The sequence below is a fragment of the Candoia aspera genome, chromosome 4 (assembly GCF_035149785.1).
Source record: "Candoia aspera isolate rCanAsp1 chromosome 4, rCanAsp1.hap2, whole genome shotgun sequence".
NCBI classification, from domain to species: Eukaryota; Metazoa; Chordata; class Lepidosauria; order Squamata; family Boidae; genus Candoia; species Candoia aspera.
In genome coordinates, this window is record NC_086156.1 from 86683050 (window position 1) to 86694559 (window position 11510).

An 11510-nucleotide genomic window follows, 5' to 3' on the forward strand; every position below is an offset into this window, starting at 1 on the left:
CTGGAAGTCACATGCTTCTGAATTTTGTGGAAGAATTATTATACAGTTTCAGATGACTACAGGGGCCATCAGATTGAGGAGTCCTGTAAGTTTATTCAGCAGCTGAAGCAAACAGTTCAAACCTTTAATTGTCAGTTTCATAAACCCAATAATACTCACCTGCACACTCAGATACCTCCTTATTGTTTGGGTTTTGTTTTTCTTTTGTGCCCTGGAAAATTGACGTCAGCATTCATTCAGCACCATATAGTTGTGTAAAAGAGTGTCTGTGGTCAGATTTATGAGTGCACATGCATTATCGTACAGGGCAAGGATAAATTACTGAGCCCATCAAGTGGTTCGTCTGAATGTATTGTTGCTGCCAGGGAGGTGGGGATGTAGTGGCTTTTGTATTTGGGCTTTTCTTTTTGTAAGCTGCCCAGAGTCACCGTGAGCATGCATATTTTGCAGCAAAATCATGGAGTATACTACCAGTGCAATTAAAAACAACTTTGAGCAAACTGGGCATTAAAGGTAATGCAGAGAGAAAAAGATTTGTTGAGGACCAATCCTGACAGCTCCCTGTATTTTTGAAGAAAAGGGGAAATAACTGAGTAAGATGCAGGGTCCACTGAAGGCAACCTGTTTAGATGATCAAAGGTTGGTGTTCATGCAGCATCCTAAATACAAGTTAACAAAGGACAGCTCCTATGCTTCTGTAGCATGCTACTCCAAACAAATAAACCAGTTTATGGCTTAATGTGATGGCCTATTCATACAACTTATTGAGACAATCACTGGGGTCTCACAACACATTGAAGCCCAAACTACCCAGTTCCATTTTGGTTTAGTCTACCATTTTATGCAAAACGAGGCTGTAGTAGAATAATGCTTAGCATGAGAGAAAATGAACATCTAATTTTACTCAGTTTGATATTCCTGAATCATTTAGTTACCTAATTGCACTTTCGAGATATGGTTTTCTTTCAGATGAATTTATTTCTGCTTCTGAGGTAAAGTGTCGCTATAAAAAAGTTTTTTTGAAACACATATACATCTAAATTAGTTTTCTAGATCACAATTTTTACTTAATATAGATGCTATATTCTGAGGCTTCCAGTGGGAACGGCAGACTGAGTGGCTGTGCCCACTGGTTCAGCGGGCAGAGCTGACAATGTGGTAACCTTTTTTGGGCTCAGGCAGGTTTTCCTGAAGCCCAGAAACATTCTCCAGATCAAGGAGAATACCTGGAATCATCCCACCAGTCCTCCAGACGGCTGCTTGCAGCCAGAAGATTGCAAACAGTGTTTTGCATTCAACTGGTAAGAGCCAGCTGGGAGGTGGGGACTTCATCACTTTCCAAGCCAACTGTAGCCTTAAAGGGACACTAAGACCGGCCACCCCGTTTCTAAATCACCAATTTGTATTTTTTTTTTAAGTATATGTACCCCAAGAGAGGCTTTCTACAGCAAGGAGAAGCGGGTTCCCTTGGTGCTTAATGTTATTTTTGGGATTACTTTTTTTAAAAAAATCTTTTAAGTTTTGGATTTCATTTTCCTTCCAAAGGAAATTCCAAAGATTGAGGATAAACAGTTGTCTTCCTGTTATTATTTCTGTATTAAATTTGAAGATATTAGCATTTTCCTACACGTTGAATTGGCTGATTTGAACCTTCACCTTTCTGTTTTCACTTTCCCTTGAGAACTGTCTGCTACCTCACTCTCACTTTATGTAAGCACACTTTGGAACTCTTCCATATCTTCGACTTTCACTGGTTAAGTTCCTAGGGGGTGCCATAATCTGCTGCGTGAGACATGGAGGATTTCAAACAGATTCTTTCTGACTTTCACCAGGATTTTAAACAGATTTCTTCTGACTTTTATCGAGCTTTATGCAACATATCCAGCACATTGTGTAAAACATGAGATGTGCCATCAGGCTGGGGATGTGGTGGATGAAATTGAGGAATTTAAGAGTGATAGGTTTCTTTTAAGACTGAGATTGGGATTTTTATTGAGATGCTTGATGAAGCTTGGATAATGGAGTTGGAGAAATCTAAGGGAGAGAGTGATCTGCAAGCCCTAAGTAAAATGGATCTCCTGGTGGAATGCCATGAAAAGAACATGGAATCCTTAAGGGGGGCAGTTGGGCTCTTTGATTCTTTCAAGAGAAAAGCTCTGTGCACATTGTGGGGATATGTAACTGCTTTGGTTTATTTTGAAGTGGGATAAGGGTTGAGGGGTGTTCATCTGGTTTGCTGTAAGGATTTGATTGATGCTATTTGCCTTTAAAGATTTGGATTTACTGTTTTGAATTGGCTTTGGTTTTTTGGGTTTATTAAGATTAAAATTATTAAAACTGTTGTATTAGGATTAAAGAATATTTATCTGGTTTGCTTTAAGGATTTGATTGATGTTATTCCCTTTTAAAGATATGGAATTACTGTTTTGAATTGTCTTTGTTTTTTGGATTTATTAAGATTGGGATTATTAAAATTGTACTATTAAGTATAATAGCAGACAACTTACATGCTTTTTAATTTGATTCTTACTATAGTAGAGATGTATAGAATAGTGGTAGGAAGGGAATAATTAAATATGTTTTATCTTTTGGAGGGGAGAAAGATGTTTAGGAGGTTTATATGAACTTTTTTTTCTTTATTTTAATATAAGGGGGAGGAGTAACTGTACTTAGTGATTTTTATTATGTGTTAAAGTGGAATGACTTACAGAAATAATGTGGTGTTTTGGTCTAATATAGAGTAAGAGACTGATAATGGAAGGTTTTGTATATCCTTGCTGTTAAAAGTCAGAAGCCACATCTTTTTGTAAATTTGAAAATTTTTTCTCTTGTGTTTCCGCACTTTTTAAATTTTTTTCTTTGTAGTTTTTTGTTTTTTTTAGTTTTTATTCTTCTCTTGAAACCTAATAAAATTTACTATAAAAATATATATAGATGTTATATTCTATGATGCCTAATTATCCCTTAACTTCATTTGTTGACTTTGTCATGCTCTGTAATTCCAGTAACTCATTATCTACATGTTTTCTAACTGCATTCATGCATTCACAGAACAAGATAAAGAAAACCATAAATTACTTCTGATCACCAATCATTTATTTAATACCTCTTACCCAGCTGGAGTCCCTGACCAGATAGGTGTCAACAAACTGTGAGACCAAAATAATGTCAAGTATAAGCAGTGAAATAGTTATAAAAGAATGTTAGATGGATAGAGATTCAAATTCCATCCCAGGAATTATCTTGCCTTAAAGTAGATCATGGTCTTGTGCCATGAGAGATTATATGGACCATGTACATTTGAATAAATGAAATAAATATAAAAATTTATATCCTGCATTTCCCCTCCAAAATGATATTAAAATGCTTTTTAAAAAAACTTAAACCCCTGGTAGATATAACTAGGAAGATAACATTTTCAGGCATAATGGTTTTAAGTACAACTTTATTTATTTATTTATCTATTTATTTAGCAAACAACATGACTCTGGACGGCGTACAGGCACAGCAACAATTAAAACAATGTAACCAATCTTAAAACACTGAAACATGAATAAAAATAAAAATATAACAAAGCGAAGATCACAGGAGAATAACCATCACTTAACATTGTAACAAAACATCAAGCATGGATTGGATAACAATGGCATGCAAAGAGGAGCCAGTTTGGAATGAGAAGGTCCTTCTAAGGTCCTAAACCCGGATTAAAAATATCAAGAGGTCTTGGAAGCAGGTGGTGCAGCTAGTCCTCCATTCCTATCCTTTGCCCCAGTATTTTGCTTTTACTGTATTTCCATACTAGTGATTTCTAAGTGGCTACAGTACTGGGTACGACTAGAGTATGTACTGTAGTCATTCAACAACGGTGTAGCTGGTGTGTGTAAATCCACGGCTGTGCTAACCAAAGCTGGATTCCTCAACAGCCAACGGCTGAGTATCATGTCTAGGACTGTTCCTCAGGTACAACATGATTTTTTTAAAGCTGTGACTGTATACCAAACAGAGTGTCTCTTCAGCAAAACCATTTAGCAATGGTAGGGTCATATCCTTCATACACATACCCCATCTATTATTGAGTGATATAAAAATAGAATAAATACTAATAACATGAAGTCCATTCCATCAATATGTTCTCAGCTTGACTTAGTAGCGGTGTTTCCTTGAAGTCAGGCGTCCTTTTTCTCCAACCTCACCGTGGCATCCAGTGGCTAGGTTCATATTCTACCCATGACAAGGATAAAGTTGGATGGAGCAGTTCTGTGGTTTTGGATATTCTGGGAAAGCTCGCCAGGCTCTTTGTGTGTTGGGTGAACCAGGCATCAAGTTAAACAATTTGTTGTTGTTGTTTATTCGTTTAGTCGCTTCCGACTCTTCGTGACTTCATGGACCAGCCCACGCCAGAGCTTCCTGTCGGTCGTCAACACCCCCAGCTTCCTCAGGGACGAGTCCGTCACCTCTAGAATATCATCCATCCATCTTGCCCTTGGTCGGCCCCTCTTCCTTTTGCCTTCCACTCTCCCTAGCATCAGCATCTTCTCCAGGGTGTCCTGTCTTCTCATTATGTGGCCAAAGTATTGCAGTTTGGCCTTTAATATCATTCCCTCAAGTGAGCAGTCTGGCTTTATTTCCTGGAGGATGGACTGGTTTGATCTTCTTGCAGTCCAAGGCACTCTCAGAATTTTCCTCCAACACCACAGTTCAAAAGCATCGATCTTCCTTCGCTCAGCCTTCCTTATGGTCCAGCTCTCGCAACCATATGTTACTACGGGGAACACCATTGCTTTAACTATGCGGACCTTTGTTGTCAGTGTGATGTCTCTGCTCTTAACTATTTTATCGAGATTTGTCATTGCTCTTCTTCCAAGGATTAAGCGTCTTCTGATTTCCTGACTGCAGTCAGCATCTGCAGTAATCTTCGCACCTAGGAATACAAAGTCTTTCACTGCTTCTACATTTTCTCCCTCTATTTGCCAGTTATCAATCAAGCTGGTTGCCATAATCTTGGTTTTTTTGAGGTTTAGCTGCAAACCAGCTTTTGCACTTTCTTCTTTCACCTTCATCATAAGGCTCCTCAGTTCCTCTTCGCTTTCAGCCATCAAAGTGGTATCATCTGCATATCTGAGATTGTTAATGTTTCTTCCAGAGATTTTAACTCCAGCCTTGGATTCCTCAAGGCCAGCTTGTCGCATGATGTGTTCTGCGTACAAGTTGAATAGGTAGGGTGAGAGGATACAGCCCTGCCGTACTCCTTTCCCAATCTTAAACCAGTCTGTTGTTCCGTGGTCTGTTCTTACTGTTGCTACTTGGTCGTTATACAGATTCTTCAGGAGGCATACAAGATGACTTGGTATCCCCATACCACTAAGAACTTGCCACAATTTGTTATGGTCCACACAGTCAAAGGCTTTAGAATAGTCAATAAAACAGAAATAGATGTTTTTCTGAAACTCCCTGGCTTTTTCCATTATCCAGCGGATATTGGCAATTTGGTCTCTAGTTCCTCTGCCTTTTCTAAACCCAGCTTGTACATCTGGCAATTCTCGCTCCATGAACTGCTGAAGTCTACCTTGCAGGATCTTGAGCATTACCTTACTGGCATGTGAAATGAGTGCCACTGTTCGATAGTTTGAACATTCTTTAGTGTTTCCCTTTTTTGGTATGGGGATATAAGTTGATTTTTTCCAGTCTGATGGCCATTCTTGTGTTTTCCAAATTTGCTGGCATATAGCATGCATTACCTTGACAGCATCATCTTGCAAGATTTTGAACAGTTCAGCTGGGATGCCGTCGTCTCCTGTTGCCTTGTTATTAGCAATGCTTCTTAAGGCCCACTCAACCTCACTCTTCAGGATGTCTGGCTCTAGCTCACTGACCACCCCGTCAAAGCTATCCCCGATATTGTTATCCTTCCTATACAGGTCTTCTGTATATTCTTGCCACCTTTTCTTGATCTCTTCTTCTTCTGTTAGGTCCTTGCCATCTTTGTTTTTGATCATACCCATTTTTGCCTGGAATTTACCTCCCATGTTTCTAATTTTCTGGAAGAGGTCTCTTGTCCTTCCTATTCTATTGTCTTCTTCCACTTCCGCGCATTGCTTGTTTAAAAATAATTCCTTATCTCTTCTGGCTAACCTCTGGAATTTTGCATTTAATTGGGCATATCTCCCCCTATCACTGTTGCCTTTTGCTTTCCTTCTTTCTTGGGCTACTTCTAGTGTCTCAGCAGACAGCCATTTTGCCTTCTTGGTTTTCTCTTTCTTTGGGATGTATTTTGTTGCCGCCTCCTGAACAATGCTGCCAACTTCTGTCCAGAGTTCTTCCGGGACCCTATCTACTAAGTCCAGTCCCTTAAATCTATTCTTCACCTCCACTGCATATTCCTTAGGAATATTAGTGAGCTCATATCTAGCTGATCTGTGGGTCTTCCCTAATCTCTTTAGTCTGATCCTAAATTGTGCAAGAAGAAGTTCGTGATCTGAACTACAGTCAGCTCCAGGCCTTGTTTTTACCGACTGTACAGATGTCCGCCACCTTTGGCTGCAAAGGATGTAATCAATCTGATTTCGGTGTTGTCCATCTGGTGAAGTCCATGTATAACAATAATAAGATTTATTTAGGCATTGCATGCTATGCAAACCAGCAACTATATTTCGTTTACTAAGTTTAGGGTTCAGTGTATGTGTTACAGCTTTAATGTATAGATGTGATTGCCCACTGCCACCTCTGGAGGCTTCCAGTCCTGCAATGGTGCATCAAAAAGGCTTTCCTTTGGTCCCAAGAAAGGGTTCCCGCACAAGGGAATCAGGATGAGATGAGCGGGCATCCTATCAAACAGCATCTCAGTCTTGTCCGGATTTCATTTTTGCTTAACTTCATCCAGTCCTTCTCTGACTCAAACCAACAGTTTCCAAAACAACAGTTGGAAAAGGACAGCCAGCTCCCTGTGCCATAATGCGTAGAGCAGCAAGTCACTAAGTTCCTAGGCAAAGATCTTTAAAGGGGCTCCCCTTGGCAGGGCAGCCATCTTTCTTCAGGCAAAGGGTGTGCTTTGTGGTTAAACTATGGCATCTCCTGCTGTTGGCCGCTCTCAGTCACATGACCCCAACTGTAATGTTATTATTTTATCCTCCTTTAATACGTTGCATCAGCCTCCCCTGTATTTTTGCTCTTTGAGTGAGATGGGAGGTGACAAAATTTTAAATATAAAAATAAATAAAGATTTACACAACAACCTTGTGTAGATTGGCTAGATTACCCAAGGGCATCTAGAGAAGGCCGTAATCTCACAGGATTGTGTGACTAGTGGGGAGTGATGCAGTAGGGTCAAACCAGGATCCCACAGCCCAGGGTGAGGTCTCTTTGCAAATGATCCTCCTTAGAACAGCAGCTGATGGAGTAGCAGCAGACAGCCTGGGTGTGAGCTGTACTTTTGTTTTCATCTTATTTTAAGAGACATTTCAAGTCACAGGCAGAGCAAAACTGATCCTCAATTTATTTTTTTTCCCTTTAAAATATATCTTATCCTTTTCTCCAACATCTCAATGCTTATCGCCAAATAAGAAAACAAATTCCCCATTATTCCTGAAGTCATGTTGTGGTTATGATTTAAGAGAGAGTAAAATGTGAACCAGTGCAGTCAGACCATGTGGAAGCAGTTAGAAAACATGTAAGTATTACAGCGGTGGTGGAGGGAGGAAAGAGAAATTACTCACTGCAAATGTTGCAACTGAAATATGGTTCAGACTGCCAAATCCAGGCTTTAAAATTACCATGTGGGGCTTCATATTGTTACACAGAATTTGCAGGAGTGTACTTCAGATAAGAACAGGGCTCTTCAATGCTCTCTGGATGCGCAATTTAAATCCTTTTCCTTCTTACAGTTAGATGTGCCCCGAGGCTGCAGTACTGTGTGTACTACCATGCGCCTGTCTTCCTTCTAAACTGCAAGCTGGTGGAAGTTGCAGAGGGCAGCTGTGGGTCTCTGGATCTAAGGTGGGGGAGGAGGTATTGCAGGAAAGCAAATGATTTGGGGTGGCTGTCTTCCTCCCTGTTGAGTAAGAGCCCTCCCCCAATCCGGATGGGGCAGGCCTGGTAACCCAGATAGTGGGGAAAGGTGTCTAAAGAGATAAAAGTCTCTGATTCTTTCACAAGTCATGATTGGTCTTCACGTGAGCTCCCCTCTTGAGGCTGACATGTGAGAAGAGGGAGGTCCCTTTTGTACTAATCTCTGGACGCAGGGTCCCCTCACCTCCTGCTGAGAAAGTGGGGGGTGGGGGTGGGAAGGCTGGAAAAACCTTAAGGAATAAGAGATTGGTGGCTGTGTGAGCACCCAGCCAACCACAGCTGGAAAATGCTAAGGGATATTTATTTATTTATTTGTTCGATTTCTATAGCCGCCCTTCTCAACAAGTGACTCAGAGCGGCTTACAACAATAAAAACTATAAAACAATTAAAACAATTTCAACTAAAACAATTAAATTACAGAATAAATATAGATGGCCACCAAGTAAGCAGTGCATAGATGTTAATATAACCAAGAAACGGGACCATTCACATGTTCGGGGCCCCAGACCCAGGCACATAACCAGGTCTTCACGGCCTTACGAAAGGCCAACAGGGTCAGGGACATCTCTATAGGGAGAATATTCCAGAGGGCAGGCACTACGGCTCAGAAGGCATGCCTTCTAGTTCCCGCCAACTGACATTCCTTGGCTGATGGGACCCGCAGCATACCCAACCTACTAGACTGAATTGGACGGGCAGAAACAACTGGGAGAAGACGGTCCCTTAGGTAACCCAGTCCCATGCCATGAAATATGGTTAGTTCTTGGAGGGGAAACCTCCAGGAAACACTAGGCTGTAAACTTGGTTAAAAGTTTACAAAAACATTTTGAAAGAAAACAATGGCAAACCACTTCCATATTGTTTCAATGAAAACTACATGGACAAACCCGTGAAGTCACTAAGAGTCGAGCTCTGCTCAGACACCTTTCTTAAGAACTAGAGGCTTGCTAAATGATGATTTCTTGCCTGGTTATGCTATCAGACTTGTTTTTCAGTGATAAGCATATGGGAACCCTCCTATTTTCCCCTTCCAGTAAGGGGAGATGTGAAAACCCACATGATGACACCAGGGTGAAATTGCAGTGTGTTTAATGTGCCTCATTTCCCCCCCGTGCAATTTGTTTACATGCAAAGCTTCCATGTGGGCTTGGTTTATTGAGCAACTTTGTTTTAATGCCTTACCTATAAAATGGGCACAATTGATGCTAACTTTCAATATTTATGTCTTGCTTTTTTGCAAACATGGCTAATATTTTTTAGTTGCTGAATAATAGTAAGAAATGATAAAATGAGAGCAAATAAGTTCCAAATTTTAAAAAAAGGGAATGCAGAAGATCTAAAAAAAAAAAGTTAAATGTTGTTGTTGTTATCAGTTAATGCTGACTGGATTTGGTACTTTTGACAATTGGGTCATTCCCAAGAATCTAGGGTAGTTAAAGATATCATTGTAATATATGTACTATTCCAAATAGTGGGACTTTTCATAATTGATGAGATTCTATCTTTTCCTATTGTGTCCAAGTGCTTTTCCAGATCTTCTAGCGTAGGACTAAGGGTACCGGTCAATATTGGCACCACCATGACTTATTTTTTTCCACATTTGCTTGGTTTCTATTGAAGGTTTTTATATTTCCCTGTTTTTTCTAGTTTTTTCTTACTCTCTTCCATCTCCAGCTACTGCAATGTCAATACAATATTATTACTGTTATTATTATTATTTTTAAATTTTTATCCCACCTTTAGTACTTTTATAAATAACTCAAGGCAAACATACCCAATACTCCTTCCTCCTCCTATTTTCCCCACAACAACAACCCTGTGAGGTGAGTTGGGCTGAGAGAGAGTGACTGGCCCAAGGTCAGCCAGCTGGCTTTCATGCTTAAGGCGGGACTAGAACTCAGACTCCTGGTTTCTAGCCCAGCACATAACTAAAATATAAAATAAAATAAAATAATAATACGTTTTTCTTTGTTAACTAGTCATGTCTGGCTTATTATGGGCTGAATGGTTATTAGTTTGTATTATTATTATTATTATTATTATTATTCCAGAAGTGTCTTCAAAAAAGAATAAAACACTTTTTGTTTTACCAAATTGTTGTTATCGATCAGTAATAAAGGACAGTAATTGTAACATTCCCTTAAGAGGCAGTCTGGTCCAGAGCAATTGTTGCCTTCAAGAGCCAAGAGAAGATATTAATTCAGTTGGTTTTTTAATACTTTTTTTTAAGTGGGGGCCAGCTGTACCTCCTGTGGGAGATAATAAAAAGCTCAAGCAGAGAAGATCTAATCAGCTCATGAAAGCAGAAGACAAAAGAATTTGAGAAGGTAATACAATGACACGGTGTCACCCCTATGGAGTTTCTCACTACTGTACTAAATTCTAGAGGTTAAAGGTAGCTAGAAATCATGAAGGACCAACCTCACAGGGCTGTTGTGAAATGGAAAAGGAATAGTAATGTACAATTTAATTGCAATAATTATTAGTACACATACCTGTCTTTGCTTCAAAGGGGCAGCAGTGATTTCTATAAGCTACCCCTCCCTTTTTAAATTTTTATCCTGCCTTTATTATGTTTTTAAATAACTCAAGGCGGGGAACATGGGGCAATAAGGAACTTGGTGGGTGAAATTATGTGAAGTTTGGATCACTGTCAGCACAGCATAAAGGTTCAATGGACTGGCTTCAGATCTTTTCTCCCCACAAATCTTGCTGCTCAGGCTAGACTCTTAGACTAACCTATTTTACAGGGTTGTGTGACAACTGTGATGTGTGTTGCTTTGATAATCTTAGAAGAAGAACAGGATGACAATAATGCAGTGGAACAATGATTGAGTGAAGGAAGCAATGGTGTGCAGAGGTGACTCACTGTCCTACAAGCCCATGCACAACCTTCTAGGCTGGTTGCAATAATTTGCTCTGTGTGAAAAGACACTTCTTATCTGCTGAACATTTTTGCGTCTGTTTCCTAGCCTAGCATTTAAAAACCTGGAATCAAAGCCACTGGATGCAGGGCTGGTTACCATGTCAAGAAATGCTGTGACAATCACATGAGTATTATTAAAAAGAATATTGATTTCTTAAAACACCTTCTTGCAATACCAGCTATCTTTCCTGCATGATTTTTTTAAGTAAGGCTATTTTCACACATGTTAAACATAAACCATAACTAACAAACCACATTGGCTGACTCAAAGCCAAATAAGCCACATTATATTTCAGAGTGTTATATGAAGCCAGGGATCCCATTAAGGCAGGTTGTGGTTGGTTTGTGTTGACTGAGGCATATTGTGATTTGTTAGTTTATATTTCACTTTGTTGCGTGAATAGAGCCAAACTTGGAACTGAGAGGCTGTTCTATTACTTTTGGCAAATGTTGGAAACAGAACATTTTTGGCAGGAAAGAGACTTACCTGAAGATTTCCTGCTCTGGTCAGAAGTTAGA